Below are 26,739 nucleotides of genomic sequence, written 5' to 3'. Positions count from 1 at the left end.
CAAAGTCTGTGAGGCTAAACTCCGGAGCCCAAAGCACCCGGCTTGTCTCTGGCAGGAAACACCAGAAACTGGCTAGTGTTCGTCTCTCTCTCTCCTCTCCCCCCCCCCCAACAGGGTAAAGTTGAAATTAACTTGCAGAAGCCCTGCCTCTTAAGAACCCTTAGAAGGAGCAGCCTGACATCCATCACCATTCTGCCAACTGTACTGACATATTTCCCCTACCCTGGGGAGGTGAGTATGTGTGTGTGTATTTCTGTGTAACAAAACTGTGTTGGCCCGGGGGCTGCTCTGCATGCGAGCCCTAAAGTGTGTTAGAAAGTGCAGCTTATAAAGCAATACCAACAGCTATGAGTGATGGTGGGGACAGGGAGAGAACACTGATGAGAGGATGGAATACTGCTCATTAGCATCACTGCCTGGCCTAATTGCCTACTCAAGCTGAAACAATTCTGTTAGATGCTGCTTTGGTTAATTAGGAGGAGGAGGAGAGGAGGAGGAGGAGGAAAAGCAAAACAAATAAGGAAGGCCTAGCATGGCACATTGAGTACAGCAGCCCTTGTCTTTCAGAGGGTTGGAAATCTTCAGGCTTGGGAATTCCAAGGCTGCTCAGCTAACTGGAGAGATTGAGAGACGGGGGGGGGGGGATGGTTTGAAATTGTAGGCCTTACATCATACACACACACATCCACTCTCCAGCAAACTGTGTTTATTCTAGGGAGGGTGATATAATTAAATATATAGATACAACTAAAGGTATAGATATATATACCCGTATGAAATAGCAGCATATTGAATTTTTTCTGGAACTCCAGTGAGCTGGAAACATTGGTCTAAGCCAGCAAGGGGTGGGGCGGGGGATGAATTTAAAGGCAAATAAAAGCTGATAGCTACAGGTGTAGATATAAATGTATTTGTTTCTTAATATTTACATGTAACTGATGGCTAGGTGAGGCAGTGTTTGCAACTAACACTAACAAGAACTTGCTGCCTCCCATCCTTAGTCATATAACCAGCACAGGGTACAGGACAGGCCTAGGAGCGCTCAGTTTCCCTCTAAAAATCAGACATCCCCAGATCTCTCTAGGTAGAACAGATGCCCAGCAAGTAATCATCCGAGACTTCCGCACTCCAACTCCTCCAGGAATCCAGACTGAAAAAGCATCCATTTGCAGCACCGAGAAGAAAAAGACCTAGCACCTCCTCTAACACTTACAGAATTATCTTTGCATCGTTTGGCGTTTTCTGCTCTACTAATTTTCGGTCCATTCCTGATTCATGGATTTTTAAACCCACGGCTTAAAGGCACAGTATCCCAGCCCTGCAGTTCTGGAAAGCTGAAACACGTGAAAAGGAAAGCCATTCTGCCCACAAGAAAGGTCAGTTTGAGACAGCTGGTTTTCTTTACCTTGCCAGGATGTAGGTAAAACATGCAGTAGCTGTAATGAAAGCATCCCTTAGCTTTTCAAAGGTGTATTAATGATAATAGAATTGTACCATGTCATCCCTTCTCAGTTTGTCCCCAGGGAAAATGGAAAACTTGGGGGGAAACATCTAATATGGCTTGTCTTTTTTTTTTCTGAATGACAAGTGAAATGTTTCTTAAGGCACTATTTTAAAATAACATTGCACAGCCAGTTTACACAGCTGCAAATATTTTTGAACAAAATATTGCAAGTATTTCTTAGCATCGTTGAATTAAAATGTTAGCATAAAGAAAGGAAGCTCTTCAGCCATTTTGTGTTTGCTTTCAGTTATAAAAAACGGTTGCTTTCTGCTTGATGTTCGATTATTGGAATTTTAGAAATCTGATCTTGCAGGTGGATGTCAAAAGGTCATAAAAGGTAAAATAGATCGATCTGGGAAAATGACATTTAAGGGAGTGGGATGGAGAGGAGGAAGAAAGCTCGTTACTATGGGAACCAGAAACTTAGCAAAAATCTACTGCCCTTTCGATTGGCTAGGAGATTGGAAGGGGGAAGGGGACGAGTGTGTATACGCAAAACTGGCAAGCACACATTAGTTAAGAAGCTGGAAATCAAGAGAGGAAGCCCAGGAGAGACTGTGGCAGAGAACCTGAGCTCCAGGGACAAAAGAAATGCTGGAAGCAACAAGACTGGAAGCTGTACTGACAAACGAATACAGTGAGCTGAAAGAAATCATCCTATGACTGGGGAACCTCTGAACAGGGAAACTGTCAATGCTTAGACGGATGCATTTTCAACATTATGTCATAGCCTAATTGCTCTCATAGTTAACTACTAAAGCTTTTAAAAAACTCCTTTGTTGAAGAAATAAATATAATTTCAACAACTGTCTAATTACTATTTCTTAAAACTTAGCAAAAATGAGGAATGGACCAACCTGGCCATTGTTTCTCAGCTGTTGGACCCAGGTCAAATTTGGCTCTTCGGTTTCAGTCGTGGTTATGGGGTGGAAGAGGAGAGGTTAGCCTTATTTATGCACCTCAGATTTGAGGACAAGATTTAAAAGATTGCCATAGCAATTATTCAGAGAGACAGTTAACAAATAATAGCTTGTTAAGAGGGACAATGAGAGAAAGAAAATGAAAATCTCTAATAATAATCCATTCAAATAAACTTTTCATCTTAACATGGTGTGCTGAGGCCTTTCTCAAACTGCAAAATGCCAGAATATTGCAGCTATTAAAATTATATACAGTATCATGTTCTTAACATGATATATAATCTAAATACTGTGGGTATCGTGTGACATCCTATGGTGTAGTTGCTCCGCCTTTATTACCCTATTGGACCTGGATGGCTGGCAGTGCCAGAGTGGGGGATCCAAATCCCCCTTTTTAATTCTGTTCAGGTCTATGGGATCTGTGCAGCTGAGCTGAGATACCCAACTGACCGTGTGAATCCATGGCAGAATGGTAGAGTTGGGAGGGAACCTGGACGTCTTCTAGAGACTGCCACTTCCCCAACTCAATACAGGATACTAACAAGTATGGCATTCCTCTTTATGTCTCCTGTAAATGTCTTTGTAGTGTTCTCTATTTATTAGGTCTATGGTTCATGTTATATTATGTAATGGTTTGTGTTTGTTATGTAAAATAATGGTTCATGCATATTAATGTTGCTGAGAGGCAGAGCCGAAAGAGATGCTATAAGAGTCAAGGGGTAGATTGAGGGAGTAGAAAAATGTAAGAGTCAGGCAGTAGAGAAAAGTCAGAGAAAGTAATAGAGTGTGTAGTTTGGGAAATTCTGAGGTGTGATTAGCTACTGAAGATATTTATGAATTAATCTCTGTAATCAATAAACCAAAGTTTTATTTTCAAAGAACTTGAAGTGTGGACCTGAATCGTTCTGAGCTAATGGTGATTTAGGGATCACCTGGTGGCAGCAGTGTTAAAGAGGAAGTGTTTGCCTTCTTGTGCTCTGAGGCTTGAAGGTCAAGCAAAAGGGGCACGAGGGTGGACACCACAGCCTTAAATAGCCTTTTGGTTACTTCTGTAATCCCATAGAGAATAGTATACAGTAACATAAATATTTCCCCATAGTACAGAACAGGCTACAGAACTGAGAGAGTGAGTGCCTTGATTCTAAGCACTTTCTCAGTTTATGGCACAAGAAAGATTAAAGCTTGGAATTTCATAAGCTACTGAACTGCATCATAAATTATAGGCAAATATAGTCAAATGTAAGTCACATATGAAGACTGAAATTAGGGCAAAGTAACTCTCCATTATATTACAGTGTTATACACTTTCCAAAAGTCATACCTTTTAAGTAATTACATAAGGCAATATATATAAAGTACTCTGAATGACTCCTTGTAATTTATGTAAGTACCGGGTATTTCTCTTCCTTTCAGGGGATCTCATTCCATCAACCTAAACAGCAGGTTCTATAGCCTTAGCTGTTGCTAGGATACACAGGGAACACCTCTACAAACCTTGTCACCAACAATGGGCTGGAAAAATGAATTCTTGCTATAAAACTACACACCATACAATACTGTGAGGGGAAAGCACATCACACCTTTTTTATTTTCTTTAAATGACACTTAAATGGTTTACCTACTGTGTACCTTACACCAGAATCCTGCTCAACAAATCCACACACACAACTGTCATGTTTGGGTTTTCCAAGGCTGAGGAAAGGACATTATTGCTGCGCAAGCATGCAGCAATAGATATTGTGTGACGGCAGCATTCAGCATTCCGTAAGTCAACTCAAAAAAATAGGCATGCCCCAAACAAAAAATTAGAACTATGAAGCTATATTTCTTTCACATAGTATGGATGCTTTTGACCTTGGTTTCCAGTGTGATTCTTCACTGACTGTAACTTCTTCCTTTCTTTCTTTTTTTAATTTTGAAAAACAAAGGGACATATTTTGGAAAACATGTGCACAACATGTCTGTATAGCTTTCAGTCTAATACAGTTTTTCTTCCTCAGCTTGCCTGACTCAAAGAAAGGAATTGGAAACTGAAACATACTTTTCCAGTCTGCATTTGGCAGAGCAGGCATGGCAGCATTAGTTTAACCAAGAGGTTAAAGGATGTGTACATCTCTCAATTGTATATGTTATGCCTACTCACACTTTTGCTTCCCCATTTCATTAAGTCCAAGACAGGCCTTCCAAATATTTTGGCATGGAGGGACTACAGCTGCATCCAAGCTCTTCTCACTTCTGTCTTATTTCAATAACCATAGTACAGATTATATGCTCATGTTCTGAAATCCTCTGTCACTGGGTAATTCTATGTGAGGAACACTTCTGATTGAATTTGTGTGTAACATACGTATATTTAAACTCCAATTTTAAAAAACCAGGAAATTCAATTCTTCAAAAAAAAAAAAACAAAACTCTGGTTTATGAATGTGGGATATAGTGCTTCTGTACCCATGATTCAAGAAGCCAGGAAATGGTTCTAGATGTTGCACAATATCATGCCTGCATTGCAGCAGGATAAAGGATGCCAAGCTTTACATAGCAACGGGGAGCCTGAATGTTGACAACACCAAAGGCAACAATCAAGACGGTCCACAGAATACCATATTTTTTCTGTGTATAAAATGACACTTTTTCCTAAAATAATTAGAGAAAAAATTAGGTGTCATTTTATACACGGAAGGAAGCAGTCACGAGCGCACTCAGGCACCTCTTCCTGCCGCTGCCACTGCCCAATTGCCTCTTCCAGACCTCACAGCTTGTCCCCTCCGGTGGCCCCGAGGCGGCAGCAGCAGGAGGCGGAGGCGAAGGAGCATTCACACCCACTTGGGCGCCTCTTGCTGCTGCCTTCCCCGCCTGCCTGATCACCACCTCCACTGGGACTGACGGGCTCAGCTCACGTTGCCGCCTTGTCCCCTCGGGTGGTGGAGGCAGGAGGAGGCAGAGGCGGAGGCAAACAAGCATTTGCGCGCGCTCAGGCACCTCTTCCTGCTGCCGCCACCAGATAACCTCCTCCCATGATTTCCTTAGGGACAAGGCAGCAACGTGAGCTGGAGGTGATCCCCAGCAGACAGCAGTCGCACTGTAGGAGGTAATCGGGCGGGCAGCGGAGACAGCAGCAGCAGGAGATGGAGGTGGAGGAGCAGTTGTCAATTAACTGCTCCTCCGCCTCCATCAAGGGTCAAAATCAGGGGGTCATTTTATACATTGGGGGGGTCGTATACACGGTAAAATATGGTACCTTCTTCTGTATACTACCGTTCACACTTGTTGAAAAACAGCCCTGACAATTGTGTTTAGGTGAGAAATGATTTACTGATGAAAAGAGAAGTCAGCTTCTGGGGTTTTTCTCTTGCGTGATGTCACTTTATGAATGTGGTGAACGGACAAGGGGATCCTATAGAACAGACAAGGGTATCCTGTAGACCAAGGGTCTCCAACCCTGGTCCATGGCCTGGTAGCGGGCTGTGACCTTGGCAGGACTGGGCTGAGGAGTCACATCTCCTGCCCCCTCTTATGCACACCCACATGCATGCACAGCTCACCCACACGTACAGGTGTCCTGCCCATCTCTTCGTGTGCCCTCCTATCCACACATCTGCTCAAGCATGCCCTGTCCACCCATGAGCACACCCCGCCTACCCATGAGCACCCCCTGCACACCAACATGTGCGCGTGCACCCTGACCACCCATGAGTGCACCCTGCCTACCCACGCAGGGGGTGCCCCTCCCCCCGCACACAGACCCCACCCACCCCAACTAGTCCGTGGTTTAGAAAAGGTTGGGGACCACTGCTGTAGACCATATTGACTGCTGCCATTGACGTCGCAGACATATTTAAACATACTGACCTTTGACAGTGATAAAGTTTTATATACTTACTTAAAACAAGCCAGATCACATGTGGGTCATCTGAAAGTCCTTGAACTGAAATGTGAGCACCAGTGGTCCTAGATCTTCAGAAAGAATTGGTGAAGATTGTTGAAGTTACTGGAAAATTTTAGCAAGGTGTTTGGATAGAAGATCAAGTTAGTTAAAAGAGACATTTTTAGTTCACTCAAGAAGAAATTAGTTAAGTTCTTCAATCTACAGGATTTGTAATTAAAAATACTTCTAGCCAGTATTTGAGGATTACATTCTTGTAAGAAACTAAGGAGATAAATAAGCTTAATTATGGAAAACTGAATGGGAAATATCAACCTGAATTAAAGGGAGTGATTGAAATTAAATCATCCTGGTTGAGATTGGTTGCACTTGTTAGAATGACTTTCATTCCACAATTAATTTTTTTGTTACAAAATATCCCTAATGGTACCTCAGAGTAAATTCTCTATATTAATATGTTAATTTGGGGCAAGAAAAGGTTACTTGCTTTTCAAATAATGTACAGAACTAAAAGAGAAGGTGAATTAGAAGTACTGGATATTAACATATTTCCAAGATAATTCTTTAATTTGGATAAAAGAACGGTTTGAAGTACATTGAGAGGGTAAATACTGTAGTAAAAGGCCAGTAGATTCATTGTTGTGTTAACATCCTAAAACTAGGATAAAAGCAATCAAAAGAAATAGATTATGAAAGTGTGGGGTGTCCTGAAAAGTAGTTAGTTTTCTCTGTTCTTTTTGACCCTCAATTTAATGAAGATAGGTTAAACAGGGATACAACTCAATTAGAACAAATGGCCAAAAAGTAACTGTATGGATTTATAAAAACACCAGCCAGATTATGCTATTAGATAGAACGAGGATCTTCAAGCAGCTGGTGAAGAACTCTTTACAGATTGCTGTGAAAGACTAGGGATCAACTAGTCCCATTTCTTCCTGAGAAGAGTGATGGAAGAACCTCGTAGCGCAGTGGTTAAACCGCTTTACTGCAGCCAAAACTGTGCTCACGACCTGGAGTTCAATCCCAGATAGCCGGCTCAAGGTTGACTCAGCCTTCTATCCTTCCGAGGTCGGTAAAATGAGCACCCAGCTTGCTGGGGGGGGGGAGCAGCAATGTGTAGCCTGCATAATTAACATGTAAACCAGCCAGAGAGTGCTTGAAGTGCTATGGGGAGGTATATCAGCAGCATGCTTTCCCTTATTTTTATTTTTATTTTTAATATTGATTGATTGATTGATTGATTGATTGATTGATTGATTGATTGATTGATTGATTGATTGATTGATTGATTGATTGATTGATTGATTGATTGATTGATTGATTGATTGATTGATTGATTGATTGATTGAAGGAAGGGCTTCTGGGGAGAGGAACACCAACTAGGCTATTCAGAGAGGGAAGTAGAGTTCACCTAAGTGTCCCCTCCCTTTGATTCTTTCAGCAGCTTAGCCCTCAGTCTAAAAGGTGAAGTCTTGCATTCCTTTTTCCTAAATTCACTTGTGTAGGGAGGCTTTCTCCACCAGAGATTGGATGAATGTTCACTTCAGTTGTTCCCACATCATGTCCTTTCCAGTCACCTGCTTCCTATCCATTGAGCATAGCCACTCTCCTTTTGCTATGACTTCTGCCTGTGGGATGGGGAGTGTTACATACAGCACTGATGTTACCTGTCTGTCATGGGTTTGGAGGGAAAGTTCCATCCTATGGGGAGTGGAAGGCGGGACATCAGGAGGAGGGGCTGTACTGTATATATATGTGAAGCGTGTGTGGAGAAGTTTAGACGCTGGGATGTGAAGAAGCAGCAGCTGGGAAGAAGAAGCTGGTGTGGGAGTCTGTGTGTCAGACAGGGTACTACTGTGTGTCAGAGTACCAACCTGATAGGTTCAGGTGTCTGAATGGTTAGCCAGAACTGATAGGTTCAGGGTCTGTGCTTCAAGTTAAGGGTTCTGTGTGAACCAAACTGTGTGTATGTATGAGTGAAACTAAGCCACGTTACTAAATCTTATTCACCTGATCATTTTATTTTCCCTGTGTGTTGTTTTAAATAAACCTTATTCTTTTATTGGTTAAAAATCCATCCCTGGTCTGTGTGACTTCTTACAGGGAATGGTTGGTGGCAGCTTAGTTAACGTGTGGCATATCCCAGTAGGTCTGGGTTTGTCACATTGATTGGTGTCCAGCGTGTGGGATACGACTGGTCCAGTTGTCCAGTGGTCCAGCAAAGCCTTGGCACGTGTGCCCAGAGCAAGGGGGGTCTAGTCAGGGACAATCTGAGGCGCGTAGGTAATCTTCTAGGTGTACCTCAGGGGGAGGTGCGCTAGTGGAAGAACGTGCCAACTGGGGAGACTAGATTAGGGTGCTCTGAGGCAGCCTGTTTTTGGCGGGAAAACGCTGAGGCAAAACTGTGTAGTAGCAGTGATCTAGCCTGCCTGCTGAGAGGCCCAGCAGAGGGGGGTAGGCTCTAACTCGCTACAGTTGGAAGTAGTGCTGAAGGACAGCAGCAATCTATAGGGAAAGCTGGTTCTGAGGCAAAAGAAAAAAAAAGTGGTCGTTTTATTTTGAGGCTTGACTTTTTAAAGCAGCCTGTTCTGAGGGGGGATTATGCCCTTGACTCGAAGCCAGATGGCAGAAATGGGTGAAGTGAAAGACCCCCAGGTCGACCAAGGTTCTGAGGATGAATTTGGCTCAGTGCAAGGTGACAGCACGGGAGAACAGAACCCAGAGCTCAGAAAATTGCTCATAGCCCAACAGCATGAACTGAGGATGAGGCAATTTGAAGTGGAGGAAAGATTGGAGAGAGAAAGAAGGGAGGAAAGGCAAAGGCAATTTGAAATAGAGAGACAGAGAATTGAATTGGAATTGCAGAGAGAGAAAATGGCGTTTGAATTAAAAAAATTGGAACTGATGAACCAGAACAATAATAACAATAGGGATTCTGAGGGAGGCCAATTGTCTAAAGCTGACCTGAAGAAATTCCCTGTGTACCACAAGGGAGATTGTCCTGAGGTGTTCTTTTCCTTTTAGTGGAAAGAGCGTTTGTGGACTTCTCAGTGAGGGAAACTGAGAAGATGACCATCATGCGATCTTTAATCAGTGGTAGCCTGGCCGAAGTCTATGCCGAGATGCCTGAGGAACTGATGAAAGATTTTGCAGAGTTTAAAAAACTGGTGTTTGCAAGACATGGGATAAATGCGGAACAGCTGAGGCAAAGATTCAGGTCCCTCACAAAGAAACCAGAGCAGACTTTTACCCAAGTGGGGGCCCAATTGGTGAGGCTGCTTGAGAAATGGCTATCTCAGGAGGGGACAGAGACCTTTCAGCAGCTTAAAGATTTGATAGCGCTGGAACAGTTCTATTCAGTCCTGCATGGGGAACTGAAATTCCAGGTGAGGGAAAGGAAACCAAAATCTGTGGCAGAAGCAGCCGAGATCGCAGATTTTATTTACCAGATAAGAAAACCCTTAGGTGAGGAGAAATCTGTAGGAAAACCCAAAGAAACCTACAGCAAGTACTCTCAGGGACCAGGGAAAAGCCAGCAAGGGGGAGGGGCCCATGGTGAAGGGAAGCCCTCAGACATGAAACTAAGACCTCAGGTTTTGGAGGGAAAATCAAAACAAGATGAGAAAGACTCAAAATACACCAGAAAATGTTATTTCTGTCAGGGAAAGGGCCATCTAATCTCAGAGTGTGAGAAACTAAAGCAGCTAAAAGGAATTGTGCCTCAGGAGTCGAGTGGAACCAAGCCAAAAGCTGTGTTCTGTGTCCAGAAAGAGCAAGGCTCATTGTCACTGAGGGAGCCTGTTGCCATGGCTACTCAATCTGGAACAGCTACATCTGCTGATCAGGCTGAGGAAAATGGTCCTCTTGTAGAGGTCAGGCGCTGCCTGTTGGTGAGAACAGATTCTCAGTTGTTTGAGACAGCAGGGGTGGACATAGGAATACTTGGACATCAGTATCGGGGGCTGCGGGACACTTGTTCCCAGGTGACCCTGTGCCATCCAGATATTATTCCTAGGGAGTATGTAATCCCAAATGAGAGCATGAAGGTGGCAGGGATTGAGGGGCAGGTGATCTCTCTGCCAGTCGCGGAGGTACCTGTCAACTTTCAAGGCTGGAGGGGAGTTTGGCGGCTAGCAATTTCATCGACTCTGCCAGCAGCCGTGCTCGTGGGAAATGACCTGGCTGAACATGTGAAACGGGTGCTAGTGATTACACGTTCACAAGCCACCGCGGGGACAGTTCAGGGGGGTAATGAAGAGCCAGAGACGGAAGCAGAGGGGAGTTCAGAAGCTGTGGTGGAAACCTTAACCACAGACAGCAGATTTGGACAAGAGCAAAAGGCAGACGCCACTCTCCAAAAGTGTTTTGAACAGGTGACTGACGCCCAGCTAACACCTGAAACCCCAGTGAGATTTCTGGAGAAAAAGGGGATTTTGTATAGAGAGACCCTGAGGAATATCTCAAAAGGGGGAGATGGGATCCGAAGTCAGCTAGTGGTACCTGAAAAGTATCGCCCCATGATCTTACAAAGGGGGCACTCTGACATGTTTGCTGCACACTTAGGGGTGAACAAAACACAGCAGAGAATCACACAGAATTTCTACTGGCCTGACATAGGGAAGCAGATCAGGGAGTTCTGTAAACAATGTGATGTGTGTCAAAGGCAGGGGAATAGCCGTGACAGGACCAAAGCAAAGTTGTGCCCTTTGCCTGTGATTGACACTCCGTTCAAATGCATAGGGGTGGATATTGTGGGACCTTTGCCCAAGGCCACAAAGAGGGGGAACAGGTTCATTCTCACCATTGTGGACCATGCCACGAGGTACCCTGAAGCCATACCCTTGACTAACATTGAAACTAACACAGTGGCAGATGCCTTGGTGGGGTATATGTCCAGGATGGGATTTGCCTCAGAAATAATCACAGATTTGGGCGCATCGTTCACATCAAAGCTCATGAAACGCTTATGGCAAATCTGTGGAATTAAGCACAAGGAAACCACTGCCTATCATCCTGAAAGTAATGGGTTAACTGAGAAGTTCAATGGGACTCTAATGCGCATGATTAGGGCTTACTTGGCAGAGAATCCAAACAATTGGGACCAGAAGCTGCAATCCCTTTTGTTTGCTTATCGATCAGTGCCACAAGCCAGTACCGGGTTCAGTCCATTTGAACTTTTATTTGGGAGAAGGGTGAAAGGGCCCCTTGATTTGATCAAACAAAATTGGGAGCAGATCACCCAGGATGACCCACAAGACGTTGTGACAGATAGAGACTCTTTGAGGAAGGACCTAAAGAGAAACCTAGAGCTAGCAGCAGAGACCCTGCAAGCTCAAAAGGTCAGAAAGAAAGCTTGGGATGACCAGGAAGCCAGGGAGAGGCACTTTGACCCAGGGGAGGAAGTGCTTGGGCCTAGGCTCTGCAGAGAGAACAAACTGCAGCTGGGTAGCCCAGAAATAAAATACTTGGGTCACATGGTAGGGGGAGGAGTGATAAAACCCCTAGAGGCCAAAATAGAAGCTGTTCGTGATTGGCCTAGACCCAACACCAAGAAAAAGGTCAAATCATTTCTTGGGTTGGTGGGCTACTACAGAAAGTTCATCCCGAGGTTTAGCGAGATTGCGGCTCCGCTGACCGATCTGACGAGGAAGAAGGCTGATGACCGCATCCCGTGGGCCAGCGACTGTGAGGAGGCGTTCCAGAGGTTGAAGGAGGCGCTCGTCCAGTATCCAGTGCTGTGTGCTCCAGACTTCGACCGGGAGTTCATCATCTACACCGATGCGTCTAACAGCGGGGTAGGAGCAGTTCTGTGCCAGGAGGATGAGAATGGTGACCAGCATCCAGTGTCCTACCTGAGTAGGAAACTTCAAAAAGGTGAGAGACATTTGGCAACCGTGGAGAAGGAGTGTTTGGCCATAGTCTACGCGATCCAGAAGGCCAAGCCTTACATCTGGGGAAGACATTTTGTTCTGTGCACTGACCATTCACCACTGCAATGGTTAAAGACAATGAAAACCCACAATAGCACACTTATGAGGTGGGCTTTAAACCTACAGGACTATGACTTTGAAGTGAAGGTGGTCAGAGGGTCAGTGAACTGTGTTGCTGACGCCTTGTCAAGAAGACCTGAAGAATGAAGACGGCGAAAGAACATGGACTATGTATATATATTGATGACAAAAAGTTAAATGTACCTGTTTTGTGAACTTGGTTTGTATGAATAAAGGTAAATTGATGTAATGTATATGGTAAATGTTTAAATGCCTAATTGCTATGGTTAACTTACAATGTAAGTATAAGTAAGTATGATATGGTATGTATAACTGTTGTTGTGTGTTTTATCCAGGTTGTTTTTTTGGGAAAAAGCACCTTAGCTTTCCCCCTACAAAACAACTTATAAAGAGGGGAGGTGTTACATACAGCACTGATGTTACCTGTCTGTCATGGGTTTGGAGGGAAAGTTCCATCCTATGGGGAGTGGAAGGCGGGACATCAGGAGGAGGGGCTGTACTGTATATATATGTGAAGCGTGTGTGGAGAAGTTTAGACGCTGGGATGTGAAGAAGCAGCAGCTGGGAAGAAGAAGCTGGTGTGGGAGTCTGTGTGTCAGACAGGGTACTACTGTGTGTCAGAGTACCAACCTGATAGGTTCAGGTGTCTGAATGGTTAGCCAGAACTGATAGGTTCAGGGTCTGTGCTTCAAGTTAAGGGTTCTGTGTGAACCAAACTGTGTGTATGTATGAGTGAAACTAAGCCACGTTACTAAATCTTATTCACCTGATCATTTTATTTTCCCTGTGTGTTGTTTTAAATAAACCTTATTCTTTTATTGGTTAAAAATCCATCCCTGGTCTGTGTGACTTCTTACAGGGAATGGTTGGTGGCAGCTTAGTTAACGTGTGGCATATCCCAGTAGGTCTGGGTTTGTCACAGGGAGGCACTTAGAAAGAGTGCAGACAGAAATACTCAATCTGCAGCCTTCACAGGACAATCTTTATTGCACCTTGAGCCCTAGTTCTTCCCTTGTTATCACCCTACTACCTACAGTGAGGTCTCGACTTACAGAATTAATCCGTATTGGAACGGGGTCCGTAGGTCAAAAAGTCCTGAAGTCGAAAATGAAGTTGAAAACACAATAATCTGTAACCCGCCCAAGTAACACCCCCCCACACACATACACAAATTAAAAATAACTTTTTTAAAAATTACCTTACCTTTCTGAAGTCTTCAAGAGGTCCCCACCATTGCCATTGCCGCTGTTGGAGGACTCCGAGGGCTTCAGCGCGGCTGCCGGAGGCCTCTTAGAGCTCCCCCACCGCAGCCATCACCGCTGCCGGAGGACTCTGAGGGCTGCTGGGAGCCAAGCCTCACCGGGGCGATCCCGGCCATGCTTGGACTCTGCAGCGGCGGCAGGGGACCTCCTGATTCCTTCCAGGTGGAGAAGCAATGGAAGGCATCAGGAGGCCACCCACCCACCCTGCCGCCGCCACCGCTGCTGGGAGCCTTTGGAGGTCTCAAAGGGCTTCCTCCAATGTCAGGGGGAAAGCCCTTTGAGACGTCCAAAGGCAAACAGGAGCTTTCTGCCCGACATCGAAGCCCTTTGGGAGCTCTGAAGGCAAAAAGGCAGGGAGAAAGGGCAGGAAATTCAAATTTCCAGCCCTTTATCCCTGCCTTTTTGCCTTCAGAGCTCCCAAAGGACTTCCTCCAGTGTCGGAGGGAAAGCCCTTTGAGACCTCGGAAGGCTCCCAGAAGTAGCGGTGGCGGCAGCGGGGGACCTTCTGATGCCTTCCAGGCGGAGAAGCAATGGAAGGCATCCAGAGGCCCCCCACCCTGCTGCTGCTGCCGCCACTGGGAGCCATGCCGCGCCGGGCGATCCCGGCCATGCTTGGACTCCTGGGAGTCCGAGCATGGCTGCGATTGTCCGGCGTGGCTTGGCTACCAGCAGTAGCGGTGGCCCTCCTGATGCTTCCATTGCTTCTCCGCCTGGGAGTCCAAGCATGACTGGGATTGCCCGGCGCGGCGCGGCTCCCAGCAGCAGCGGCGGCAGGATACCTCTGGATGCCTTTTAGGGCTTCTCCGCTGCCATGGGAGGCAACTCGGAGGTCCCCCTGCCGCAGATAGTGGCTCCGAAGCACTATTGGCAGCAGGGGGGACCTCCGAGATGCCTCCCATGGCGGTGGAGAAGCCCTGGAAGGCATCCGGAGGCACGACCTACAGCCTACAGACTTGAAGAGGGAGACGAGGAAAGTGCAAAATTCAAATTTGGCACTTTCCCCTCCTCTCCCTTCTGGTCCATAGGTCAATTCTCCGGCCGCAAGTCGAAGTTAAATTTTGCAGCCAGAGACGTCCGTAGGTCGAAAAGTAGGTAAGTGGAGCCGACTGTAAGTGGAGACTCCATTGTATTTTTGTGCTCTGTTTCATTTCTCCCCACATGCTAACCAAAGGGCTAACATGTAACAGTCCTTTACAAGAGACATTCAAGATGGCAGCTGCTTTCTATGGTGTTCATATATTTGGATCTTTTATGGTCAAATAGTTATTACACATATTACAGAAATAAATTTATCTCTTTTCCCACCTTCTTTTGACCACAGTTTTTGGTTTAGTATATTAGTAGCTAGATTTTGTGCAATTACTAGTGCTTGGTTGCAGTTCTTTGCTAACTGATTAGAACTATGCTAATGTCATAAGAGACTGCATATTTTTGTGTAAGTCTTTGACTATAATACAAATTTTACTTACTTTTTCTCCTACTTTTTCTCCTACATGGCTATTAACTCCTACTTGAGAGTGAACATGGGAGAAGAAAAGGTCTTGCTGCAGCTATTACAGTAGGACCCCCTGTCTGCAAGATCAGTATCCACTGAATCACTTATCCGCTGTCTAAAAATACTAAATAACCCCCCAAAAATGTATTTGCAAGTATTTCCAGGGTGTATTTATCAGAAGTGCACACTACAGGGAGCCAGAGACGATGCACCGTACAGTGGTGCCTCGACTTACAGATGTCCCCACTTACGAAAATTTCGAGTTACGGCAAACTCCGGCTGCAAAATTTTGCTTCTACTTGCTGCCAGAGCTTCCTCTTACGAAAGGAAAAAGGCATGGGGAAAGAGCGGGAAATTTAAATTTACTGTACTAACTGTTGGTGGCGAAGAGGCTGCTTCTTTGTAGCTCTTTCACTCCAACGGTTAGGGAAAGGGAGGCAGTGGGGGTGGCCCAGAGTCAGGAGGCTTGACCCTCCTGGGTGCTCTGGCAGCACAGGCAGTGGAGGCAGCGGTCACCCAGCGCCGGGAGGCTTGAGCTGGCCGGGTTTCTTCGGCTGCTTGCCTTCTGACTCACTTCCCACTTGCTCCGTGCCACTCTCAGCCATTTGAATTTCCCACCATGGGTCCACGGAGGGTGGCACGGAGCAAGCAGGAGGCGAGCCGGGAGGCAAGCACCCGAAGAAACCCAGCCAGCTCAAGCCTCCCGGCACTGGGCGACCGCGGCCAGGGATGAGCGGCCGAAGCACCCCAGTCAGACTCAAGCCTCCGGGCGGCAGCGGTTGAGGCGGCGGCGAAGCCAGGGCCGGGAATAAGCAGCTACTTTTAACTTTTTACTGTTTTGGGTGGCTTTTGCAGGGTGGGATTGGGCTGGTGGGGTTATGTTTTTAGATTTGTTTTGTTTTGTTGCAGGCCCAGGGGCTTGCAGTGTTTTATTTTTATTGGGGGGGTATTTTTTTCCTTCAGCTGGAACGGATTAAATGCTTTTCAGTGCATTCCTATGGGAAATGGTGTTTCGACATACAGGAATTTCGACCTACGGCCACTGTTCCAATATGGATTAATTCCATAAGTTGAGGCACCACTATATAGCATTCAATACTTCCATGTTTTTCAGCATCCACATGGGGCTTCAAACTGATTCTCACAAATACTGCAGTCCTACTGTTTTCAGATTAAATTGATGTATCAGGGTGGATTTCATTTAAATCTAGTAAATTTAAATCCTGATTTTTAAATGTTTATTTATTTATTTATTCAATTTATATGCCGCCCACACTACCCAGAGGTCTCATGTTAAGACTCATTCTTGCTGTAATATTATATAATCTGTAATATTTGCAATGAGATGATTTCCTATCTAAAAGAATAACCTATCAGATTAGTAAAACAGTTATATCAGAACAGAATTTTATTTTATAGGTTAATCACCCATATTTGGAGAACTACTTAAAGTGCTTTATTTAATTAAAACAGTAGCATTATATAGCATACATATTCTTGTATTTGCTTAAACATAAATGTGTTCATTGTTTGTAACATAGATTTGCAGGACAGCAATGGGATTAAGGTCTTTTCTTGAACTTGTTCATTTTATACCATTTTTACTATGAAAAAGTGCATGTTATCTCAGGTTGGATAACTTTAAAGTTTGCATCTCCAAAGGATTACACAGTTCCATTTCAGCTGTCAAAAAGTTGCTTGTCAAAAAGTTAAAACATGGTTGGTTGCCACCAGTGGTACATCTGACAAGTGTTCTCCATCCTAACCAGGGGTTTAACACAGCTCAAGCTGTCAGCATTAGAGTGCAGGGAACTTTTAGAGAGCATAACCTGTGCCATTTAATAGTTACAGTGTCCCCCTAAGACTTTACAGATTCCTTTTCTATAATCAATGGCATGTCACTACATTAATGGATGAACTCTCTCCAACACATCCATCTGTCTGAAGTGTCCAAGGTCATTTTGTAAGGGTAAGCATCCAGGGATTTGATGCCCATAATTAACTGAACAAAGCTAAAGACACTCACCAAATTTGCCTTACTAGAACAGCAACACGAAGTCCATAAATCCCTAACAGAGAAACAATTGGATCTTGAAGCTCTAAATGTTTCCATAAGCTTATATCTTTTTTTAAAAATATATGATTTTGGAAATAAAAGTTCAAAGAAACAGTCTGAAACTTTATTAGTCCAACTAGAATTAGAAAAAGAGTCTTCAATTGGCACACCCAAAGGATTTAGATCCTTCTTCTTGGAATTGTTTAGAAAGTAGAGATGGGATATTTGCATTCGTCTCCTGGGGAAGACGAAGACGAATATCGCCACCACAAGAGATCAGGCCCTTTGGACCCACCCGCCAGGACCGACTGGTCCACTTACTGGTCAAGGCGTAGCACACATAGCCATCTTTGGTTTGTGCTGCGCTAGTCGCAGAAGCAGCCCAAACAGCACTTCCCTGCCTCCCTGCACTGTGGACCATTCTGGCAAGGAGGCAGGATGATGAGTCTCCCTGTTCAGCTGCTGAGTGTTCAGCAGCGCAGGAAGGCAGGGAAGCACCAGTTGGGCTACTTCGGTGATTGATGTGGCATGAACAATGATAGCCACATGTGCCATAGTGTAAGTGTTAAGTGGACTGGCTGTTTTGGGGGAGTGGGTTCAAAGGGCCCAGTCACCTCTGATGGCGACATTCATATTTGTCTCCCCTGGGAGATATGGATTTCCCATCTATATTAGGAAGTCTAAAAGGCTAAAGTTTAGAGGAATTCTTAATCACACATAAAGCAATTAAGCCCTGAACATGTAAATTACCTAAATCCAAGAATTATAGCTAATGAAGTTAAGCAGGCATTCTCTTAAATTAAAACCAGATCAATCCCCGGTGGCTGATAGTCCTCTAAAGACTTTTATAAAATATGTTAAAATTATCTCCAGCACTAGAATGGAAACCTTCTTAGTGATCTTTTTAAGAGAGAACACCTTCCTTCATCCTGGAGACTATCTAAACTAATCTTGATTCCAAAGTCAGGAAAAGATCCTCAACACATTAATTTGTTTCTATTGGCTACCCTAATGGTCAATATATTTTAAAAATTTACCACAAGCTATATTAAATCACATGAGTCTGGCTTTATGTGACACCACAGAACTACAGACTCAGTTCGGCATTTCCTCTCCACTATAAATTAAGAGGCAGAATCATTGACTCTTATACTGCTGTGTGTCTATAATAGGCCTTCGACAGGCTGAAGTGGAGATTTCTGGGGGAAATGATAAAAGAAAGAAATGCAAGTGGAAAGATTATTCACTGAGCCTTAAATTATATAATGGATAATGGGCTACTGTACAAATCAGTTTATGTGTATCATGATAAGCAGGGACATCAGATGAGGTGCCTTCTTTCACATTGTTGTTCGTGATTGTCCTAGAGCCTTTAGCAAAGGCACTAAGATCTATTCGCGAAGGCTTTCACGGCCGGGATTCCAGATAGTATCAACCACTTTAGTTCTGCCAGACTCAGTCTTGGGGCCAGGCGTAGCCTTGATGCCTAAGACCAATACTGTGCCAAAGCAAAAACAAAAAAGAAAAAGAAAGAAAGAAAAGAAAAGACTGCTGAACATACATTTGATGGAACCAAATAAAATAAAATAATGTTAAAAACCCAAGAGGAAGAAAGAGATCCTTCTATTCTCTCCATTGCCACCACTGATATCAGGGACTGACACCATTACCCCTCCTCAACACTATCCAATGACAACTCATCAGTACGTGCCTCCCTCCTGCTAGATAACCCAGCCACACAACAGGTCTCAGTTTCAAAGAATGAAATCCCAGAAAAGACCCTGCATCTTGAGCACCCAAGACTAAAACCCTATATTAAGAAAAATCTCAACAGTATCAACACTGATAGTGATCCAAGTCCTGGTCCCACAACTACTCACCTTAACCTGCCCGCTCTCACTGATTCCATGCCAGGCACTGTCTCATTGTTCCCCACACCAGAGACCCTGACACTAATCACCTTGTAAATGTTGTGGGCATTTGTTAATTCCATTTTTTTTAATTAGCAGAGTATAAGGGAAAACAAAGCAATAGCAGCAGGAAAAAAATGTTTGTGTGTGAACCCAAGTTATCAGCATCCACCTCTTCATAGTAACTGGCATTCTGCATAATAAAAATCATGCTAAAAATCATTTTAAATAGAAAATTCTTTACTTACAATTGCAATCTTTAGTTGCAGTCAAAGGTATAAAAGAGAAAAAGGAAAGAAATTGTAGTCTCAACCATTCAGGAGACAGAGTATGTCAAACACCTCCATGGGTTGTCAGGCAAGGAAGCATTACACTTTTCATGGGGAGCAATGAGCCTCTGAAACATCCTCTGGCATCTGTGCCTTTTCCAGTTTAACAGTCTCGATATCTCCATTGCTATCCCCTTCTATTGACATATTGCTCTCATCTTATGTGGCATCGTCTTCCTGTTCACTATTTGACTCAGGTTGTGATGGCACTAACACTGTCATATGTAGTAGAGGTCCAGCATATTGATCTTCCCTGCAAAAGGCATCTAACACAGTCCCTCTTTTGTCAGCTTTCTTTTGTTCACCAAATGAACCACTTGTCTTAGGTTGGCTTTGCCTGGTTCTGAGTTTATTACTATATAGCCTTTACTGCAAAAGGCATAGCCAACCAAAATAATCTGTTATGTTTTAGAATTTGTGTCTTTTCTGTTTGGGTCTGTAGGCATATACCAGGCTTCCAAAGACTCTAATGTGTTCCACACCTGGTACTCTACCATGCCATAGTTCAAATGGCATTTTAATGGTACCCTTGCTTGGCAATTCATTCTGGAGATACATTACTGTCATTAATGCATCATCCCAAAATTTGCTGGGCAACTCTGCACCTGCAAGGATGCATCTTGTCATCTCCAAAAGAGATCTCAGCTTCCTTTCAACTATTCCATTTTGCTTGGGAGTGGGAGTGATACTCCTGCTGTGCAAACTGCCTTGTTTGTCCAGGTAAATTTGTGTGTGATGCAAAAGGTACTCACCACCATTGTACAGCGGTGCCTCCCTTAGCAATCGCTCCGTTGAGCGACAAATCGCTTAGCGACTAACTTTTTGCGAAAAACCCCCTATGGGGTTTTTTCCCTTTGCGATGATCGTGGGGAAGTGATCATGGCAAAGCGACCCCTTTTTTAACAGCAGTTTCAAAACGGCCACTGGGAAAACAAAATGGCCGCCTGCTGTTTTTCCTCGCTTAAGAGGCAGCAAAAATGGCGACGCTATGGAGGATTTTCACTTTAAGGTGAGTTTTTAAGCCCATAGGAACACATTAATCGTGTTTTAATGCATTTCTATGGGCTTTTAAATTTCGCTTAGCGATATTATCGCTTAGCAACGTTTTCCCCGGAACAGATTAACATCGCTAAGCGAGGCACCACTGTATTTCTGAAATGCCTTGGGTTTTTCCTCAAACTTGTTTTCCCCATGGCCATGTATTTCTTGATCGTCTCACATGCTTCACTTTGTTCTCTGAACTGAGAACAGGAAGGGCTACTCTAGGTTGAAATGTCTTTAAGGGAAAGACAATCTCTTCCCATATGGCCCTTCCTTCCACAGTTCCATGACTAGCTTCGGGGTGTGGCTTTCCTAGTCTACTTTCTGCTACTTCCTATCCGACATTCCTATTCATCAGGTGATTTGAGCCCTTTTGGTCTGGAACTGTCTCCATACAACTTGCTCTCTGATCAATGCGTTCTTCCATTAGAGAACACGGGATTTTTCAAAACCTAATTCTTTACTGTGGCTCCAATACTTTGGCCATCTCATGGAAAAGACCCTGATGTTGGAAAAGTGTGAAGGCAAGAAGAGAAGGGAATGACAGAGGACGAGATGGATGGACAGTGTCATCGAAGCGACCAACATGAATTTGATCCAACTCCGGGAGGCAGTGGAAGACAGGTGGGCCTGGCGTGCTCTGGCCCATTGAGTCATGAAGAGTCGGACACAACTTAACGACTAAACAGCAATAACAAATTCTTTACTGTATATAACAGATAAAATATAATCAAAATATTCACCTAGCAACATTGAGAGGAATCCCATTTTCTATGAGTTAGTTCAAAACCAGTTATCTTAGATTGTTGAAAACAGTTGGTGAAGCAGAAATGTGTTTTTTGCTGTCTTGTTGTTAAGTTAGAGCCTTACAAATTCTCTGATAAAGATTGCCTCTGATTTGGAACTGGAAAAAACACACACAAAAATTTGCACAGCTTCCAGCATTTCCTTAGTGAAATTACAACCTTTAATTGTAATCACCTGCTTGTCCATAAGACTTTGATGAATTATTGCCTTTGCAAGTGAATGATAATCTTCCCATATTATTCTGGCCTGTGAATCTGTTGGCCTTTCTTTCTCTAAACATCCATAACTTTTCAAGGCACTGAGATTAAACCACAGCCTTTCCTTCAACTGAGAAAAATTCACTGGAAATGCTCTGCTGTGGTTCAAATGCATCCTTTCCCTTTCTGAGCAAAAAGTGGGTAACTAATCTCAGAAACAGGACTTCAAAATGAGCAAAACCAACGTTTCTCTTCCACTAGTTATGTGATTTTAATTAAAGGTGATGGTAGAGAGAAGTTCACAATAGACTTAGAAAACAACAAACCCTCAAAAATAATTATTAGCTACCTGTCCCAGTTACTCTGTCTGCTTCTGGGCCTATAATCTTTTGGGAGAATTTGGAATTTTGTTCATTCCCTTTAATAAACAGCAGAAGTACAGAACACTTGGAAGGAATAATAGCTACAAGCCTCCCCCAAATCGCCCCTCTTTCACTATAACCAGCACTATATATAAAGGAGCACTCTGGGAGCATTTTCAGGTTGGAAAAAAGATGTGCACTTTATTTACAGCCTTCAGTCTTCAGTTGCATTCAGAAAGACAGAAGGAAAGAAAAGGCAAAAGATTGATCTCTCAGACCACATGGCTAAGAGATCCGTGCTGCTTCTCAGCAGGCATGATTAAAAAACGACTAGAAAACAAAGGCAAAAAACATACGGAGCAGGGAGAAGAGGGAGCAGAGAGAAGAGAAGGGGTAAAAGCTCCGAGGCTTGCCTCAAATCCTACAGCCTGTTTAGATTTCACAATAACCCCACAATAAACAAAATGAGTTAGAGTCATGTGATGGTCATGTGGTGTTTAAATCACTCCCAGCGTTTCCTTTGGAACATAGCATATGGCATGGGAAGAAGCCGTGGCACTGAGTCAGCTTCAAGCAGCCTCTGGGCACCCATTAGCTGGTCTGTGCAGCACCCAGAAGCCCCACACCCCAATCCCATTGCAGAGGAAGAGGCAACACAACAACAGGGAATAAATGGCTGTGAGAGCACGCCAGTGGGGGGGGGTCATTCACACATGTGGAATCGATTTCAAAGAAATAAATTCCACATCCATTGTAAAATGAACAGGCCTTTGGCAGAGGGCCAAGAAAAAAAATCCTCATTGCTGCAGAAAGATACCCTCTCAAATTGATCCGTGTTTGTGAATATACAGTGGTGCCCCGCATAGCAACGTTAATCCGTACCAGATTAATCGTCGCTATGCAGAAACATTGCTAAACGGATTGAAAAAAACCCATAGGAACACATTAAACTTGGTTTAATGCGTTCCTATGGGGCCCAAACTCACCGTTCAGCGAAGTTCCTCCATAGCACCGCCATTTTCGCGCCCTCGGTAAGCAAGGGCAGGGTGCGAAAACACTTGCGGTGGCCATTTTGGGCACCCGGCAGCCATTTTGGAACCACCGATCAGCTGTTTAAAAAAACATCGCAAGGGGAAGATTGGTAAGCGAAACGCTTACCGATCATCCCAATGCGAGTTTTTGCCTATGTAAACATTGCAATGCAATCGCTTTTGCGATCGCAAAAGGGACATCGCTATGCGGATTTGTCATTAAACAGTGCGCTCATTAAGCGAGGCACCACTGTACTGAGTAATCACCCACATTTAAATTGAGTTAAAACATACTAAACTCAGTTTAAATGGGGGAGACGTATCAATGGGATCAGGCTCTGAGAGGCAGGAAAAAGGACTTTGTTAATTCATCAGTGTTGAAAGACAGACATTTACCTTAGCCTAGGGAACTCCCTCCCAGCTCTGCACCCATTGCTAAACAACATGCAGTATTACTAATTCTCCAACTTTACTGAAGACAGAAATCCTGTATGGAGATCTACTGTATGGAGAATTAGTTCAGGAAAATCACCCCAGAGAGATACCACAGCTGCGATACAAGGATATCTGCAAGTGGGATCTGAAGGCCTTGGGAATGGACATCAACAAATGGGAAACCTTGACATCTGAGCATTCAGCCTGGAGGCAGGCGGTGCAGCATGGCCTCTCCCAATTTAAAGAGACACTTGTTCAGCAGGCTGAGGCAAAGAGGCAGTCCTGAAACCAGCAAAATCAGGGAGATGGACAGGACACAGATTGTATTTGTCTTCATTTTGGAAGGGATTGTCACTCTTGAATTGGCCTTCTCAGCCACACTAGACACTGTTCCAAGTCCTCTATTCAGAGCACGTCACCATAGCCTCTCTGACTGAAGACAGAGCAGATAAGAGGTGCTGGCTACGTTTTCCACAGTGTGTGGTTCTCCTTCGTGGTCTCTGTGAATGCACACTAATGGGTTAATCTGTGCCTGAGCAGAGCATTCTCAGAAGCTTCCACAGCTTTAAGCACTTGGTGCCAGGACCTCCCCTGCATCGGCTATATAACTCTGCCCCCAACACCTAGTGCCTCAGTTCTTTTTTCAAACACTGCTGTAGCAGCAGCTTCGTTAGGAACTTCACAAGTGAAAAACAATTCTATTCCTTATCTTTCCTTTCTTTTGACCTCCCTTGTTCTTTCTTCAGTAACAAGTTGTTGCTTCTGCCTGAGGGAAGAGCACCAGCCAGCATTGTGTATTCTTTGTAAGAGCTTTGCAAAGCCAGCTTTGGAGCCTTTGGGGATTTTCTCTTTTTTTAAAAAAAAAAAGTCTCTTTTACCTTCTTAACAAGGCTACCCCCAGGCTCAAGAGCAACAGCTATCCACCTCTTTGCAATCTTCCTCTTCATGTCAAAAAAGAACAGGACAGCATCTGAGCTAACTCTGCAGAGAGCTGGGCACCAAAGTCAGGGATAACCCATCAACATACGGTAACCCAAGCTTTGCCCTTGGGAGAAGAAAGGGTTCCCTGCAGCTCCTGCTGCCTTCCCCACCTGTCAATGATATCCTGACTGGGGTACAAACCTCTTTGGAGGTTGGTAATTTGGCGCAGAACAGCCCTCCTTCATCAATGGGCTCATTCTCACAGCTCATAAGTCTGCAGAGAACTGGGTGCTGAAGCCGGAGATATCCTGGCAACATATGGTAGCCCTAGCTTTGCCCTTGAGAGAAGAAAGGGCCCCCTGCACCTCCCACTGCCAGCCCCACCTGTCAGTGATATTCCTGACTGGGGTAACACCTCTTTGGAGGTTGATAAATTGGCACAAAACAGCCCTCATTTATCAGTGGGTTCGTTCACACAGCTCCTAATTCTGGAGAGAGCTGGGTGCCGAAGCTGGCACCAGCGTAGGCTCATAGGAAAAGGACTCATAGGAGTCGACCAATCACAGTAATCCTGTAGCTGTCAGGCAGACCCGAGTATTTTTCCTGCTAATCAATAGGGTCCTATCACGCTGACAAGTTTGAACAGGATCAGTCCCTTATTTCGGATAGCAGCTATGAGCCTTATCCGCCACCTTTTCTACCACCACCGCCTCCCCACTCTACCTGGCACTGTTCTGAGCCATCGGCTGAGGAGCACTTTGCGCCTCCACCTACACCTCGAAGGATTGGTGCTCCCTCGAACTCGGCCCCGGCAGCAAAGTGTCCTAAGGTTCAACCGAACCCACTATTAACCCATTCAGCCTTCTCTGTCCTGGTGGCTGTTCTTGAGACTGATCTTGGTCAGGCTCATGCTAAGAAAGGCTTCTCCCCTAATCGTCAGAAGGACTTACCTTATTCAGGTTGGGACTCACAAGAGTCAGAGGGGGAGGAAGATTTTCCAACCAATCTTCCTAGATCCATATCAATTGCCACAGATAGTCACCCTCCTTTACCATTAGAGGGTTGTTCTTCATATTCCCAACTGATACAGAGAACACATCTTCCAAGATGGCGGACCGATAGCTGGTAGGAGTGTTTTCTCTCCACCACTTCGGTCTAGTCTTTTCTTTCCCTTTTCTCTTTTTGGTTGCTTTTTGCTTCACTCATTTTATTTTCACTTCACCTATCTTATTTTTACTTCATTTAGCCAACTCAGTTTATTTTTAGCTTATAATCTCTTTCTGTTTTCTGAGTTTCTCTCCTGGTTCCTGAGCTTCTCTTCTGGTTCCTGCCTTGCTGGGACTACTCGGAGGTTGTCGAGAGAGCTGGAGGAGGCGGAGGGGAAGACCTGACCTTGTCCTGGCTTGTCAGCGAGGCAGAGTTTGGCGTCCCGGGAGCTTGTGCTGTGGCTGCGGGGGTTGGAAGAGCTTGCCTTTCGTTCTGAGGGGGCTGGAAGAGCTTAAGCCCTTGGAAAACCATCGTGCTTGGTGGGCCTGGTGCTGGGGGCCTTGGGAGACTAAGGCCCAGCGTGGAAGGGTCCAGAAGAGCCTGCCGGTTCGAGAGCTAGAGCCCTGGAGGCCGTGGACGCCGTTGGAAGGAGTTGGGTGAGCCTGTGCTTAGGAATCTGAGAGACTGAGAGACTAACTGAAGCCTGTGAAATCTGATACCGGCTGGCTGTGTTCTCTCTCAGGGCCTCTTGGAGAGCCAGATGGAACTGTGACTCTTTCCTATTATTTATGGCCAGAGAAGCCCAGTTTACAGCAGCAGACCCTGAAAGGTTGAATGGGGAATTCCCCTTTCGACCCTATAACGCCGAGAGAGCCAGCACAGGTATCATGTCTTCAGTGGCTCTCTTCCTGTTCTCCCTCCTTGCAATGCTATATCAAGCTCTACCTCTGACTATCTGGGTGGGGGTTGTTGCCCCCATGAATTTGAACTCATACCCAACAATCACTCTGAGGAAAATAAGACCTGCTGTTAGGGTGCTGCAAGACAGGACTAATTATATGGGGGGAGAAGCTTGGGTTTATTTTCTCTGCTTTTTCATTATATTAATTTTGTTGCTTTTTGTCTTATTTTGTTTTACTTCGTTTATTGTCATTAACTTGCCCCATTCTATTTTTTGTTTAATCCATTTGAAGTAAATGCATATTTTAAATTTCAATATTATATTTATTTAAACTGTATAATTTGAATTTTATTGAATTTCTCTAATTTGGATATAATTATAATTGATGCCTATTGTAATTGTTTCATTGTTATTAATGTTTTTTCCCAGTTATTATTTGTGGGGGTTAACTATTTAGTTTTTGTGATTAATATTTTTATTATTTTATTTTAGTTTGTTATTATTATTTTTGTCTTTATTGTTTATTATTTTTGATTACTTATCTTAATTATTATTAAGTTTGATACTGTTGTTTACATGTTTTATTGATGTATTGAGTTTATTGTTGTATTGTATAATTCTTTTTTTTCTCTTTAATTATATTAAGTTATTAGTTCTTTTTTTATTCTTCTTTCTATTTTTCCTTCT

General features: G+C 44.2%; 1 long non-coding RNA gene across 1 annotated transcript in view; it reads left to right on the top strand.

The window, feature by feature from the left end:
* Positions 1 to 953: 953 nt before the first annotated feature.
* LOC140706785 (uncharacterized) overlaps positions 954 to 26,739 on the top strand; it is an 89,687-nt gene continuing 63,901 nt past the window's right edge. The window contains exon 1 of the long non-coding RNA XR_012086648.2: positions 954 to 1,376. This is a non-coding gene — a long non-coding RNA (uncharacterized LOC140706785). The remainder of the gene's footprint in view (positions 1,377 to 26,739) is intronic.

This window comes from Pogona vitticeps, chromosome 4, assembly GCF_051106095.1.
Source record: "Pogona vitticeps strain Pit_001003342236 chromosome 4, PviZW2.1, whole genome shotgun sequence".
NCBI lineage: Eukaryota > Metazoa > Chordata > Lepidosauria > Squamata > Agamidae > Pogona > Pogona vitticeps.
This window is presented reverse-complemented; position numbering and strand designations above follow the sequence as displayed.